A 14,715-nucleotide genomic window follows, 5' to 3' on the forward strand; every position below is an offset into this window, starting at 1 on the left:
CTGCCCGAGACGCTGTGTGCTAGTGGCTGTACAAGAATGTAAGAATTCTTGTATATATAAATAATAATAATAATAATAATAATAATAATAATAATAATAATAATAATAATAATAATAAAAATAATAATAAAATAAAGATGGGTTGACAAGGCCCAAATGATTCTGTATCACTGTATCCTCTCTCTCTCTCTCTCTCTCTCTCTCTCTCTCTCTCTCTCTCTCTCTCTCTCTCTCTCTCCTGCTCGTTGGTCTTGTCGGGTAAGAAGGAATCTGAGCCAGATCACTTTCTACGAGCCTGTTGAAGTCTCCAGCAGCCGTGGAGGAGACTAGGAATGGTAAGGCTCTTGTCTACAGCCGTGATTGGTTTGGTACTTCAGGGGTTGATTAGATCGTCAGACAGGCACACGTGTGTTCAGCTGGTAGGTCTATGACCCATCTGTCCTCAGCTGGTGGCCCAGTGACACGCCTGTCCTCAGCTGGTGGCCCAGTGACACGCCTGTCCTCAGCTGGTGGCCCAGTGACACGCCTGTCCTCAGCTGGTGGCCCAGTGACACGCCTGTCCTCAGCTGGTGGCCCAGTGACACGCCTGTTCTCAGCTGGTGGCCCAGTGACACGCCTGTCCTCAGCTGGTGGCCCAGTGACACGCCTGTCCTCAGCTGGTGGAGGGACAGCAGCAGGAAATATTCGGGTTTTGCACTTGACAATAATGCTTGCCGGCCATGCAAGGCGGCTACCCGCTGGTTGCTCAAACTGGAGTCGGGAGCTGCTCTCGTGGGGTCCTGTATGACGCTTGTTACTGAAGGTATTCTCTCTTTCTTGTGAGTGAGCTCGAGGTCCTTAATCAGCCATGTTGTTGACAGGTCAGTTGCCTCAGTCTTGAGGTAAGATTTACAGCAAACGTCTTTTGTGAGGTGATGTTCAGGCGAGAGCTGCACTCCGGTGACCAGATTCACGAAGCAGTTACTCAAGCATTTGCGAACCTGTACATCTTTTCTCAATCTTTGGCGGCTTTGTTTACAATTATTAAACAGTTAATGAGCTCCGAAGCACCAGGAGGCTGTTTATAACAATAACAACAGTTGATTGGGAAGTTTTGATGCTTGTAAACTGTTTAATAAATGTAACCAAAGCCGTCAAAGATTGAGGAAAGATGTACACGTTCGTAAGTACTTGCGTAACTGCTTCGTTAATCTGGCCCCCTGGTTATTGTGCGGTGGTGTGCAACACCCAGTTGTACCTGTGCGGGGTTATTAAGGCCACCGCAAGTGTCTACACTCACCAACCACCAAATAAATTGTAGCCCAGAACACACTCCAGGAGCAGGCGAGGAGTCACAATAACGTGGCTGAAGTATGTTGACCAGACCACACACTAGAAGGTGAAGGGACGACGACGTTTCGGTCCGTCCTGGACCATTCTCGATACAATCGACTTGAGAATGGTCCAGGACGGACCGAAACGTCGTCGTTCCTTCACCTTCTAGTGTAGTGGTCTGGTCAACAGTCCACGGGACTAAAGTAAACTCTCAGTGTATATCGAGGTCTACCTACGCTGGTGAAGCTGTACGTGGATGTACAGCTTCACGAGCAATGGGGGACGGGTCTATATCATCAGGTCGTGTACTGTTGGTGTTGGGCTTGGCGTTAAGTCCACTTGCAGCTTCTGAGACACGCACTCTGGTGACAAGGTGCCATTTCAGAGATGAAATCCTTCAAGAATCTGGGAGTGAGAAAGACCCGAGGGTTGATATCGCGCCACACCTTTCCCCCCCCCCCCCCCCCCTGAAGCCCACAACCAAAAGGATAACAGCAGCGGCATATGCCAGGTTGGTCAACATAAGAACTGTCTTTAGCGACTTGTGTCAAGGAATCATTTAGGTCCTTATATACCACGTATGTCAGACCGATCCTGGAGTATGCACGGGGACGGCGCCAGCACCACGGGTGGACGGCGCCAGCACCACGGGTGGACGGTTTCCCGCCAAGACTCAACATTCCGGGTAGTGTCGTCTGCCGCCCCGTCGCCAGCAAGCCTCGCCGGCGCCGGCACCACATTGTCTGCATCCTGAGCGGTGCGAGGAGTGTCCTAGGGGGAGAGAGGAGTGGCTGGGTTGGGAAGGGGGTTAGACTGTGTAGAGAAGCGGGTGTGGCTAGGCCGGAAGAGTGTGGTTGGGTTGAGAGGGGTATGGCTCTGTGGGGAGAGGTGTGGCTCTGCGGGGAGAGGTGTGGCTCTGCGGGGAGAGGTGTGGCTCTGCGGGGAGAGGTGTGGCTCTGCGGGGAGAGGTGTGGCTCTGCGGGGAGAGGTGTGGCTCTGCGGGGAGAGGTGTGGCTCTGCGGGGAGAGGTGTGGCTCTGCGGGGAGAGGTGTGGCTCTGCGGGGAGAGGTGTGGCTCTGCGGGGAGAGGTGTGGCTGGGAATGACGGGTATAGCGACCAGTGCAGCACAGAGCCAGAGGGCAAGCACCGGTGGCGTCACTCCTCATTTCGTGGTCAAGTCACCATGCCCACGTACCCGAGGCCCAGCACCAGCCTCTGTGGGCATGACTTGAGTACCCGCCCTCCAGGCTCGTGTGTGTGTGTGTGTGTGTGTGTGTGTGTGTGTGTGTGTGTGTGTGTGTGTGTGTGTGTGTGTGTGTGTGTGTGTGTGTGTGTGTGTGTGTGTGTGTGTGTGTGTGTGTGTGTGTGTGTGTGTGTGTGTGTGTGTGTGTGTCTGTGTGTCTGTGTGTGTGTGTGTGTGTGTGTGTGTGTGTCTGTGTGTGTGTGTGTGTGTGTGTGTGTGTGTGTGTGTGTGTGTGTGTGTGTGTGTGTGTGTGTGTGTGTGTGTGTGTGTCTGTGTGTGTGTGTGTGTGTGTGTGTGTGTGTGTGTGTGTGTGTGTTCACCTAGTTGTATTCACCTAGTTGTATTCACCTAGTTGTGTTTGCGGGGGTTGAGCTTTGCTCTTTCGGCCCGCCTCTCAACTGTCAATCAACTGTTTACTAACTACTTTTTTTTCCACACCACACACACACACACCAGGAAGCAGCCCGTGACAGCTGACTAACTCACAGGTACCTATTTACTGCTAGGTAACAGGGGCTTTCAGGGGTGAAAGAAACTTTGTCCATTTGTTTCTGCCTGGTGCGGGAATCGAACCCGCGCCACAGAATTACGAGTCCTGCGCGCTATCCACCAGTCTACGAGGCCCCCTGTGTGTGTGTGTGTGTGTGTGTGTGTGTGTGTGTGTGTGTGTGTGTGTGTGTGTGTGTGTGTGTGTGTGTGTGTGTGTGTGTGCTTCCCTAGATGTGGTCTCCTAAATGTACTTCCCTAGATGTACTTTACTAGATGTACTCCTCTAGATGTGCTTCCAGGGTCGAGCTAAGCTCCTAGCCCCACCTTAGATTAATGCAATGATTCATTTATCACACTTTTTTCATATTTACATTTGCAACTTCGAGTTTAATTAGCTTCAACGACATCAGCCTCGCCCCTTACTGACAGCTCTGACACTGTAAAAGTTCTTTCTGACGTCCCTGTGACTCATTTGCGTCTCCAGTTTTCATCTATGACCCCTCGTTCTGCTGTCCCTAGCTTCCAACACTGTTGCATTGTCTACCTTCAATCATTTTCCTTCGAATCTTATATGTTGTTATCATATCCCCTCTATCTCTCCTCTAGGGTGGTAAGATCGAGTTCCCTCAGTTTTTCTCATAATTTAAGCCCGTCATTCAAGAACAAGTATTGATGCACAATCTCTGGACTTTTTCTAGTTTCTTCTTGATATTCAAATGAAGGTCTCGTCTTCGTTCTATATAGAACGCTGGAGAAAACTTTCCGGATCCTATATACAGCGAAGGTGAGACCCAATCTGGAATATGCATCGCCGGCATGGAACCCTTACCTGCAAAAGGACAAGAAGAAACTAGAAAACGTTCAGAGATATGCAAGAAGACTTGTTCCCGAGTTGCAGGGCATAAGCTATGAGGAAAGACTAGTGTGTGTGTGTGTGTGTGTGTGTGTACTCACCTAGTTGTACTCACCTAGTTGTGTTTGCGGGGGTTGAGCTCTGGCTCTTTGGTCCCGCCTCTCAACCGTCAATCAACAGGTGTACAGATTCCTGAGCCTATCGGGCTCTGTCATATCTACACTTGAAACTGTGTATGGAGTCAGCCTCCACCACATCACCCCCTAATGCATTCCATTTGTCAACCACTCTGACACTAAAAAAGTTCTTTCTAATATCTCTGTGGCTCATTTGGGCACTCAGTTTCCACCTGTGTCCCCTTGTGCGTCTTCCCCTTGTGTTAAATAGACTGTCTTTATCTACCCTATCAATCTCCTTCAGAATCTTGAATGTGGTGATCATGTCCCCCCTAACTCTTCTGTCTTCCAGCGAAGTGAGGTTTAATTCCCGTAGTCTCTCCTCGTAGCTCATACCTCTCAGCTCGGGTACTAGTCTGGTGGCAAACCTTTGAACCTTTTCCAGTTTAGTCTTATCCTTGACTAGATATGGACTCCATGCTGGGGCTGCATACTCCAGGATTGGCCTGACATATGTGGTATACAAAGTTCTGAATGATTCTTTACACAAGTTTCTGAATGCCGTTCGTATGTTGGCCAGCCTGGCATATGCCGCTGATGTTATCCGCTTGATATGTGCTGCAGGAGACAGGTCTGGCGTGATATCAACCCCCAAGTCTTTTTCCTTCTCTGACTCCTGAAGAATTTCCTCTCCCAGATGATACCTTGTATCTGGCCTCCTGCTCCCTACACCTATCTTCATTACATTACATTTGGTTGTGTGTGTGTGTGTGTGTGTGTGTGTGTGTGTGTGTGTGTGTGTGTGTGTGTGTGTGTGTGTGTGTGTGTGTGTGTGTGTGTGTGTGTGTGTGTAGCAGTAGTTTGTATAATTTAGATCCATTTTTGATTGATCAGTTAAAAAAAAAACGATTGGAATAAGATCATTGTTCTACACATTTATCTCAATAATACCATATTAATATCCTCTTATCTCATTAAAGACATTCTCTCTCACCTCACCTCATTCCTGCCTACATATCCACACCACTGAATTGCAAAGCCATCCTTCTGAAGATGTATTATTAAATACGAAAGTACTTAAGGAAATTCCTGTCTTAATCGTTCCTGCTGTGGTCTGACACTGTCGCATTGTTCATCACGTGTTCATTTTCGTGATTTACGCACACACACACACACACACACACACACACACACACACACACACACACACACACACACACACACACACACATATATATATGTATATATAAGTAGGCCACAATAAAGTATAAAATCTCTCTCTCTCTCTCTCTCTCTCTCTCTCTCTCTCTCTCTCTCTCTCTCTCTCTCTCTCTCTCTCTCTCTCTCTCTCTCTCTCTCTCACACACACACACACACACACACACACACACACACATACACACACATACACACACACACACACACACACACACACACACACACACACACACACACACACACACACACGCACACACACACACCAAAGAATGCGGCAAGTCAGCAAGTTTTTTCTCTGGACCAAAAGTCGCAGGTGTAGCGGTTTACGGTGCAAGAATGGCCATATTAGGTAGCAATTTGGTCCCCGCGGTCTGCCGCTACCGCCATCGCTTGTCCCTTTCCGGTCCTTACCTGTTACTAGAGACCAGGCTCGGTCTCTTGGTCCCCAGACCCCCCAACATGGCGGGGATGAGGGCGTAAGGCAGGCGATGACCCGGGTGTGGGGGGGGGGGCGTGTTTGTAAACACACCGCCAGAATATTGTGTGTGTGTGTGTGTGTGTGTGTGTGTGTGTGTGTGTGTGTGTGTGTGTGTGTGTGTGTGTGTGTGTGTGTGTGTGTGTGTGTGTGTGTGTGTGTGTGTGTGTGGGCGTGCACGCGCTCTCTCTCTCCAGGGATTCTCAGAACAGTGCTAATTTTAGAGAGATGTCAACGCGTCCACAAATAGTGATCTGTTTATGATTAGAGAATGGCAACTCACGAACACCTGCCATTATCTGGCATTCACATTCACACACACAATTATATATATATATATATATATATATATATATATATATATATATATATATATATATGTGTGTTAAGAGGTTGGTGGCCAGAAGATCTTGGGGTCGCCAGCCTCGCCCAATTGTTCACAGTAACTGTTGTCGGGTACGTGCCAAACATGGGCGGCTTGTGGGGGGGGGTCATGCAGAATCCTTAATGCTTCCCCAATTATTATCTCATTAATTAAACCCCTTATTTACTTACACCCTCTTTATTAAATTCATTTATTTACACTCCCATTATTAAACCTTCAATTATTTATTTAAACTTTATAAAGCTTCTTTTCTCATTTATATCACCTTTATTAAACCCACGTGATCATTTCTAGCCCAGTTATTTATCTCATTCATAATTGTATATCTTTATTCAACTGGTTTATTGATGTATATCCCCCCCCTTTCTTCACCCCCCCCTTCCCTTTTTTCATACGTTTATGTTCATTATTCGTGGTGTGAACCTCTTGAAAAGGTAACTACCGTCTCTGAATTGGCAGTTATAACGTGCAAAACTACTTGTATTCATGTCCTGACCAGTAGTTAATTTTACTCTAGGATTCCACTTCTCTCGTAAGTGAGAGAGAGAGAGAGAGAGAGAGAGAGAGAGAGAGAGAGAGAGAGAGAGAGAGAGAGAGAGAGAGAGAGAGAGAGAGAGAGAGAGAGAGAGAGAGAGAGAAAGAGACAGAGACAGAGACAGAGACAGAGACAGAGAGAGACAGAGACAGAGACAGAGACAGAGAGAGAGAGAGAGAGAGAGAGAGAGAGAGAGAGAGAGAGAGAGAGAGAGAGAGAGAGAGAGAGAGAGAGAGAGAGTGAGTCCGTGTGATAAAGCAAGGATTGGTGGTGGTTGTTGGGGATCGAGCCGGGGGCCAGCAGGTGAAAGCCCATTACTGGCTGAGCGTCCCCTGAGCACCTGTACACCCCTCCCCCACCCCCTCTGCCAGAACCTGTTGTTGGTCCACACACACACACACACACACACACACACACACACACACACACACACACACACACACACACACACACACACACACACACACACACGGGTCTAGGGGCTTGAGTGGGCAGCGTTCGGGGGTCGTAGTCCTAATGGCGCGGATTCGATTCCCGGCCGAGGCAGAAACAATTGGGCAGAGTTTCTTTCATCCTGATGTTCCTATTCACCTGGCAGTAAATAGGTACCTGGGAGTTAAGACAGCTGCTACGGCTTGCTTCCTGGGGTGGAGGGGGGTTGTAAGAGAAATATATGTAGTAGAGTTAATAGAGGAAAAATAAATAGGTTAAAAAGGCGGGGTCCAAGAGCTAATAGCTCGATTCTGCAGATACAAATAGTAAATAAACGCGCGTTCTCACTTTTCCTTCCTTTGCCGTTTAAAGGTCTTGTTAACACCCCCCCTCTCTTTAACCTCTCTCTCTCTCTCTCTCTCTCTCTCTCTCTCTCTCTCTCTCTCTCTCTCTCTCTCTCTCTCTCTCTCTCTCTCTCTCTCTCTCTCCAACCACTTGGGCTGGACGGTAGAGTGACGGTCTCGCTTCAAGCAGGTCGGCGTTCAATCCCCGACCGTCCACAAGTGGTTGAGCACCATTCCTTCCCCCCGTCCCATCTCAAATCCTTATATCCTGACCCCTTCTAAGGGCTGTATAGTCGTATTGGCTAAGCGCTTTCTCCTGATAGTTCCATTCCACTCTCTCTCTCTCTCTCTCTCTCTCTCTCTCTCTCTCTCTCTCTCTGTTTAGACAGATTCATCCTCTTACTGTCCTCATAGTGAGTTCTCATGACGAAACACTGACGTCATCAGTGTTGACATAAACAACACTGACGTCATCAGTGTTGACAAAAACAACCCCTGACGTCATCAGTGTTGACAAAAACAACCCCTGACGTCATCAGTGTTGACATAAACAACACTGACAACGTTGCCACACTTCCAAACGCGGCGAGAGTGACATCACACGTTGCTCTCTCACAACAAAGGAAGCTTAGTGACCTCTTGCATACTGCACGAGGGGGGGGAGGGGGCAGAAGTCAGCTGGGGGTCATTAGGGGCGACAACTGCCCTCTTCTGTGCACCATTATCAACCAAAATGCATCCTGGGGGAGGGGGCTAATACGTTGTTTATATCATTACGATGACTCTTGGTGAGCCAGGGAAGGAGAGATAGCTGACTAAATATAGGAAGAGGAATGCAAGGAGGAGGAGGAGGATATAGTAAATATATTATAAGATACTGTACAAAGTGTGATATGATTGTAGTGTATATTATATCTACGTATAGGGGCATTATACGTGTGTATAGTGTGTGAGAGGACCGCCCCTTTCCTTCTCCCTCTCTCTCTCTCTCTCTCTCTCTCTCTCTCTCTCTCTCTCTCTCTCTCTTCTCTTCTCTCTCTCTCTCTCTCTCTCTCTCTCTCTCTCTCTCTCTCTCTCTCTCTCTCTCTCTCTCTCTCTCTCTCTCTCTCTCTCCCTCACTCTCCCTCCAAAGGGAGTGCCAGGGGCGGCAGCACCAAGCCACAGTCACAAGAGTCAAGACAGCACAACCCTGGTGTCCGTTGACACCACTGGTGCCAGCACCGGTGGCACCAAGTCAACGGGCCAGCCAGTACACCAGTCACTATGCCAACGGAGCAAGTTCGAGCAGCAGCGGTGCCAAAGGAGGAAGCTGGGTCACCTACGGTGCCAACCAGTTCTCCGAGGTGCCTTGTGTTTTGATGACGTCATAGTGGCCCTGGGCAAGGCCGCCTGCCTACCAGTCGTGTCCCAAACCCTGGCCACGACTCCGACTTACGTTCACCGCATTACTAAAAAAAATATATATCTCCAATGTATTCTACGTATTTAATAAAATCGAGAATAAAACTTCTAAATTCCTGTAAGTTTACAACAACACATTCAAGCTTGATATTATATATTCAGTGGGTTAAGGGAGGATATTGTCGGAGGCAGCGTGTCGGACGTGAGGTTCACGCTTTCTACCGGACCTAAGGTGGGCGCCATGCCAAGGTGGGTTCCCCCCACCCACCCACCAGGGGCAAGGGAGCCCACCTGATGCCCACCTGCCCCCCTCGGGGCCCCCACCTCCCACAATCCCGTCACTCTCTCACCTCCCTCCCTCCATCCCCTGCTCCCCAAGAATTGCTTTGTTATAATATGTTGCATCACTGCTTTAATTTCAGCCTGTCAGCACCTGTTGGAATGTGTGTGTGTGTGTGTGTGTGTGTGTGTGTGTGTGTGTGTGTGTGTGTGTGTGTGGGTGTGTGTGTGTGTGTGTGTGTGTGTGTGTGTGTGTGTGTGTGTGTGTGTGTGTGTGTGTGTGTGTGTGTGTGGGTGTGTGTGTGTGGGTGTGTGTGTGTGTGTGTGTAATTACCTAAGTGTAATTACCTAAGTGTAGTTACAGGATGAGAGCTACGCTCGTGGTGTCCCGTCTTCCCAGCACTCTTTGTCATATAATGCTTTGAAACTACTGACGGTCTTGGCCTCCACCACCTTCTCACTTAACTTGTTCCAACCGTCTACCACTCTATTTGCGAAGGTGAATTTTCTTATATTTCTTCGGCATCTGTGTTTAGCTAGTTTAAATCTATGACCTCTTGTTCTTGAAATTCCAGGTCTCAGGAAGTCTTCCCTGTCGATTTTATCAATTCCTGTAACTATTTTGTATGTAGTGATCATATCACCTCTTTTTCTTCTGTCTTCTAGTTTTGGCATATTTAATGCTTCTAACCTCTCCTCGTAGCTCTTGCCCTTCAGTTCTGGGAGCCACTTAGTAGCATGTCTTTGCACCTTTTCCAGTTTGTTGATGTGCTTCTTAAGATATGGGCACCACACAACAGCTGCATATTCTAGCTTTGGCCTAACAAAAGTCATGAACAATTTCTTTAGTATATCGCCATCCATGTATTTAAATGCAATTCTGAAGTTAGAAAGCATAGCATAGGCTCCTTGCACAATATTCTTTATGTGGTCCTCAGGTGATAGTTTTCTATCTAGAACCACTCCTAGATCTCTTTCTTTATCAGAATTCTTTAAAGATTTCTCACATAATATATAGGTTGTGTGGGGTCTATGTTCTCCTATTCCACATTCCATAACATGACATTTATTAACATTAAATTCCATTTGCCAAGTGGTGCTCCATATACTTATTTTGTCCAGGTCTTCTTGAAGGGCATGACAGTCATCTAAATTTCTTATCCTTCCTATTATCTTAGCATCATCAGCAAACATGTTCATATAATTCTGTATACCAACTGGTAGATCATTTATGTACACAATAAACATCACTGGTGCAAGAACTGAACCCTGTGGTACTCCACTTGTGACATTTCTCCATTCCGATACATTGCCTCTGATTACTGCCCTCATTTTTCTATCAGTCAGAAAATTTTTCATCCATGATAGAAGCTTACCTGTCACCCCTCCAATATTTTCCAGTTTCCAGAACAACCTCTTATGTGGAACTCTGTCGAAAGCCTTTTTTAGGTCCAGATAGATGCAGTCAACCCAGCCATCTCTTTCCTGTAATATCTCTGTGGCCCGATCATAGAAACTGAGTAAATTCGATACACAGGATCTTCCTGATCGAAAACCATACTGTCTGTCTGATATTATATCATTTCTCTCCAGGTGTTCTACCCATTTAGTTTTGATTAGCTTTTCCAATACTTTCACTATTACACTTGTCAATGATACAGGTCTATAATTGAGGGGGTCTTCCCTGCTGCCACTTTTGTAGATTGGAACTATGTTAGCCTGTTTCCACACGTCTGCTACGATTCCTGTACACAGGGATGCCTGAAAGATCAGGTGAAGTGGAATGCTGAGCTCAGATGCACATTCTCTCAGAACCCATGGTGAAACGCCATCTGGGCCAGCTGCTTTGTTCCTCCCGAGCTCCTTTAGCATATTTTCTACTTCATCTCTAGACACCTCTATCCGCTCTATGTTGTTCTCTGGAATTCTTATTGTGTCTGGTTCTCTGAATATTTCATTTTGTACAAACACACTTTGGAACTTTTCATTTAATGTTTCACACATTTCCTTTTCATTTTCCGTGAATCTGTTTCCCATTTTCAACCTCTGGATATTATCCTTTACCTGCAATTTGTTGTTTATGAATTTGTAGAATAGGCCCGGTTCTGTTTTACATTTATCTGCTATCCCTTTTTCAAAATTTCTTTCTGCCTCTCTCCTTACTGCTGTATAATTGTTTCTCGCATCTTTGTATCGCTGGTATGTTTGGGGGTTTGGCCTCTTCCTATACTGATTCCATTTTTGTGTCTTTTGGTCTCTTGCCCTCTCACAATTTCTGTCGAACCAATCCTGTTTTCTGGTCCTGCATCTCTGTTTTGGTATGAATGTTTGTGTGCCTTCCTCGTATAGTTTTAAAAATTTGGCATACATTTCATTTACTTCCCTGCCTAGCAACAATTCTGTCCAATTACACTCATTAAAAAAATTTCGAAGTTCCCCATAGTTGCCTCTCTTTAAATCGAGTTTATCAACTGTTTCAATGTCCCCATTTTCTTCTAGATGATATCTTAAAGCATATTTAATGTCTAACAGGACGTGATCACTCTTTCCCAAGGGAGGAAGGTACTGGATGTCAAAAATCTCTTCTTCTTTCCTGGTGAATACTAGATCCAGTACTGACGGTATATCTCCTTCCCTCATTGTTGTGGCTTGCTTTATGTGTTGATACAAGAATGTCTCCAGAATGAGGTTCACAAATCTGCATGTCCAAAAGTCCTCCGTTCTTGCTTCATAGGCCTCCCAGTCTATTGCTCTAAAGTTGAAGTCCCCCAGTATCAACAGTCGTGATTTATCTTTATCTGCTTGTACAATAATATCTCTCATGACCATTATGAGGCCCTCTCGTTTGTCATCCAGTTCTTCCTTTGTCCACGTGTTGCTTGCTGGTGGGCTGTAGGCATTTACAATTATCAGGTTATCATCCTGATTCCAGACCTGCAATGCCATTATGTCAATATCTCGAGGGTTTTCAAATATTAACTCTTTTACCTTCAGGTGTTTTTTCACCAGTACAGCCACTCCTCCTCCCTTCCTAGTTTTCCTGTCACGTCTCCAAACTGAGTAGCCTCTTGGGAATATGACTTCATTTATTATATTTCCTTCAAGTTTCGTTTCTGATAATGCAACAATATCTGGGACCCTAAGCTGGATTATATCTTGCAACTCCAAAGTTTTTGACCTCACTCCATCTATGTTGGTATATACAATTTTCAGGAACATGTTCCCTTTTCCTTTGCTCTTTACTCCCCCCTTCCACTACTGATCTTGTTGCTTTGTTTTTATGTACCATTTCACAAGCTTTCCAGTCCCTGTCACTTTGTAAAAAAAAGAATTTCTGTCTTCTTCATTTCTATCCCCATTTAGCCGTTTTGCCTCAATTAAGTTCATTTTCAGCTTTTCTCTGTCTTCCTTGGAGAGGTCTTGTCTTATTGACCAAGATTTGCCAACCTCATCACTCTGCAGTTTCCTGGCATTTCTTAGCACTTCCATCATGTTTTTCACTCCATTAAAGGTCACCCTTAAGGGGCGGTTCTTTTCTTTCTCATATTTTCCTATTCTTCTAAAATCACTGACATTTTCCTTTGAGCCTTCTCCTAAACCTACTATTTTCTCTATGATTTTCATCTCTTCTGCCGCTCGGTCCACCCTAGATGAAATTTCCTTCTCTAAACATCCAAAAATGATTATGGACTTAGTTCTATCTGCAGTGTTTTGTACCAGTTTACTGTTGGTAACCAGTTCTTTCCTAATTGCTTGCCTAATTTCTGCTTCTTGTTGGTCATTTCTGGTTTTGACTTCCGAACACACTTCTTTGATAGTCTCTTTCTCTTTTACAACTTCAGCATATGTCGCTTTTATTTCTTCTTTATACTTTTCTAGTTCTTTATTCACCTCCTCTATGTGAGTTGTCAGTGAAGTTTCCAGTTGGAGATCCTTACCTAACTCTATGTTAGCCCTTAGGCTTGCTTGGAGTTGTTCACCATATGAGTCTATCTTCTTGTTTATTTCTTCAAAGTCACCACACTTCACTTTCCATGCCTCCTTTTCTTTCACTAGTTCCTTGATTTGCTCCTCCTGATTTGTTACCTTGTCTGTTAATGCAGTAATAATCTTACCTTGTTGAAGCATACTCCCTTTTAGAGTGCAAAGCTCACTCCAAAGAGCTCCATTGTCCTCTTCTAATTTAAGCACTTTTTCTTCATACTTCATTTGCATGTCGTCAATTTTCTCTAACCTGCCAAGAACACCTCCTTTCCTTATATCTTGTGTTGAGAATCCTTTGAAACCATCATCTGATGGTGTGTCTACCTTCTCAGTGGGGGTGGTGGCGGCGGCCATCTTTGATTTTGTTCTAGACCAAAACAAACTTTTCCACTCGACTATTTTCACTCAGTTTTACTTGTTTATTGTATTTTATTTGCTTTTACTCTTCCCTGAACCTTTATGTAACCTGGGACACCACTATAGCCCTCAACCTGTTCCCAATACTTAGGTAATTCGATATTTCCAGGAGCTTGCTGCAGTGTGACTTCTGCCTCCTCCAGCTTCACCTTCAAGGTCACGGTCAACCTTCAAGTGTGTGTGTGTGTGTGTGTGTGTGTGTGAGTGTGTGTGTGTGTGTGTGTGTGTGTGTGTGTGTGTGTGTGTGTGTGTGTGTGTGTGTGTGTGTGTGTGAGTGTGTGTGTGTGTGTGTGTGTGTGTGTGTGTGTGTGTGTGTGTGTGTACTCACCTAGTTGTGATTGCGGGGGTTGAGCTCTGGCTCTTTGGTCCCGCCTCTCAACCGTCAATCAACAGGTGTACAGATTCCTGAGCCTACTGGGCTCTATCATATCTACACTTGAAACTGTGTATGGAGTCAGCCTCCACCACATCACTTCCTAATAACACACACTTGTGTGTGTGTGTGTGTGTGTGTGTGTGTGTGTGTGTGTGTGTGTGTGTGTGTGTGTGTGTGTGTGTGTGTGTGTGTGATGTGTGTGTGTGTGTGTATAAGGTGTGTGCATGTGTTGGGATTAGCGTAGTTACAGCGTAGTAAGTGTAGTTACAGGATGAGAGCCAGCCAGACTCAGTGGTGTCCCCGTCTTCCCAGTACTCTTTGTCATACCTTCACACTTGCCAGGGATTTGACCGCCTCCGCCGTCTTATTTAAGACAGTCAACCTGTCACAAGAATGACAAGAGTGTCCAACCTCCCACAACTCATCTACCCCCCCCCCCCCCCACAAAAAAATCTTAATTTTTTTCGGGGTTCAATCCCCGACCGTCCAGAAGTGGTTGGGCACCATTCCTTTCCCCTCCGTCCCGTCTCCCTTGTGATCGAGTCTATGGCCAATTCGTAGCACCTTTTCCAGTATGCTTATTGAGCTGTGGACGCCACACAACTGCTGCAAATCCCAATCCCGGAATCACAGATGTCGTGAACAATTCACTCCCTTATTTGTTCAATCCATGCATTTAAAGGGGGATTATGAGACTGTTCAATTGCTCGGTCGATAGAGCTTCGGGCTCACGCGTCTGAGGGGTCCAGGGTTCGAGTCTCCTAGAACCCAGGTGAATGAAACGCAGGTCTAAGGTGTAGACGGTCTTTTTCAAGGACCCATGGACAGGCGGTCCGTGCGATAGTTCTCGCTAG

Source organism: Procambarus clarkii, chromosome 14 (genome assembly GCF_040958095.1).
Source record: "Procambarus clarkii isolate CNS0578487 chromosome 14, FALCON_Pclarkii_2.0, whole genome shotgun sequence".
Classification (NCBI taxonomy): Eukaryota; Metazoa; Arthropoda; class Malacostraca; order Decapoda; family Cambaridae; genus Procambarus; species Procambarus clarkii.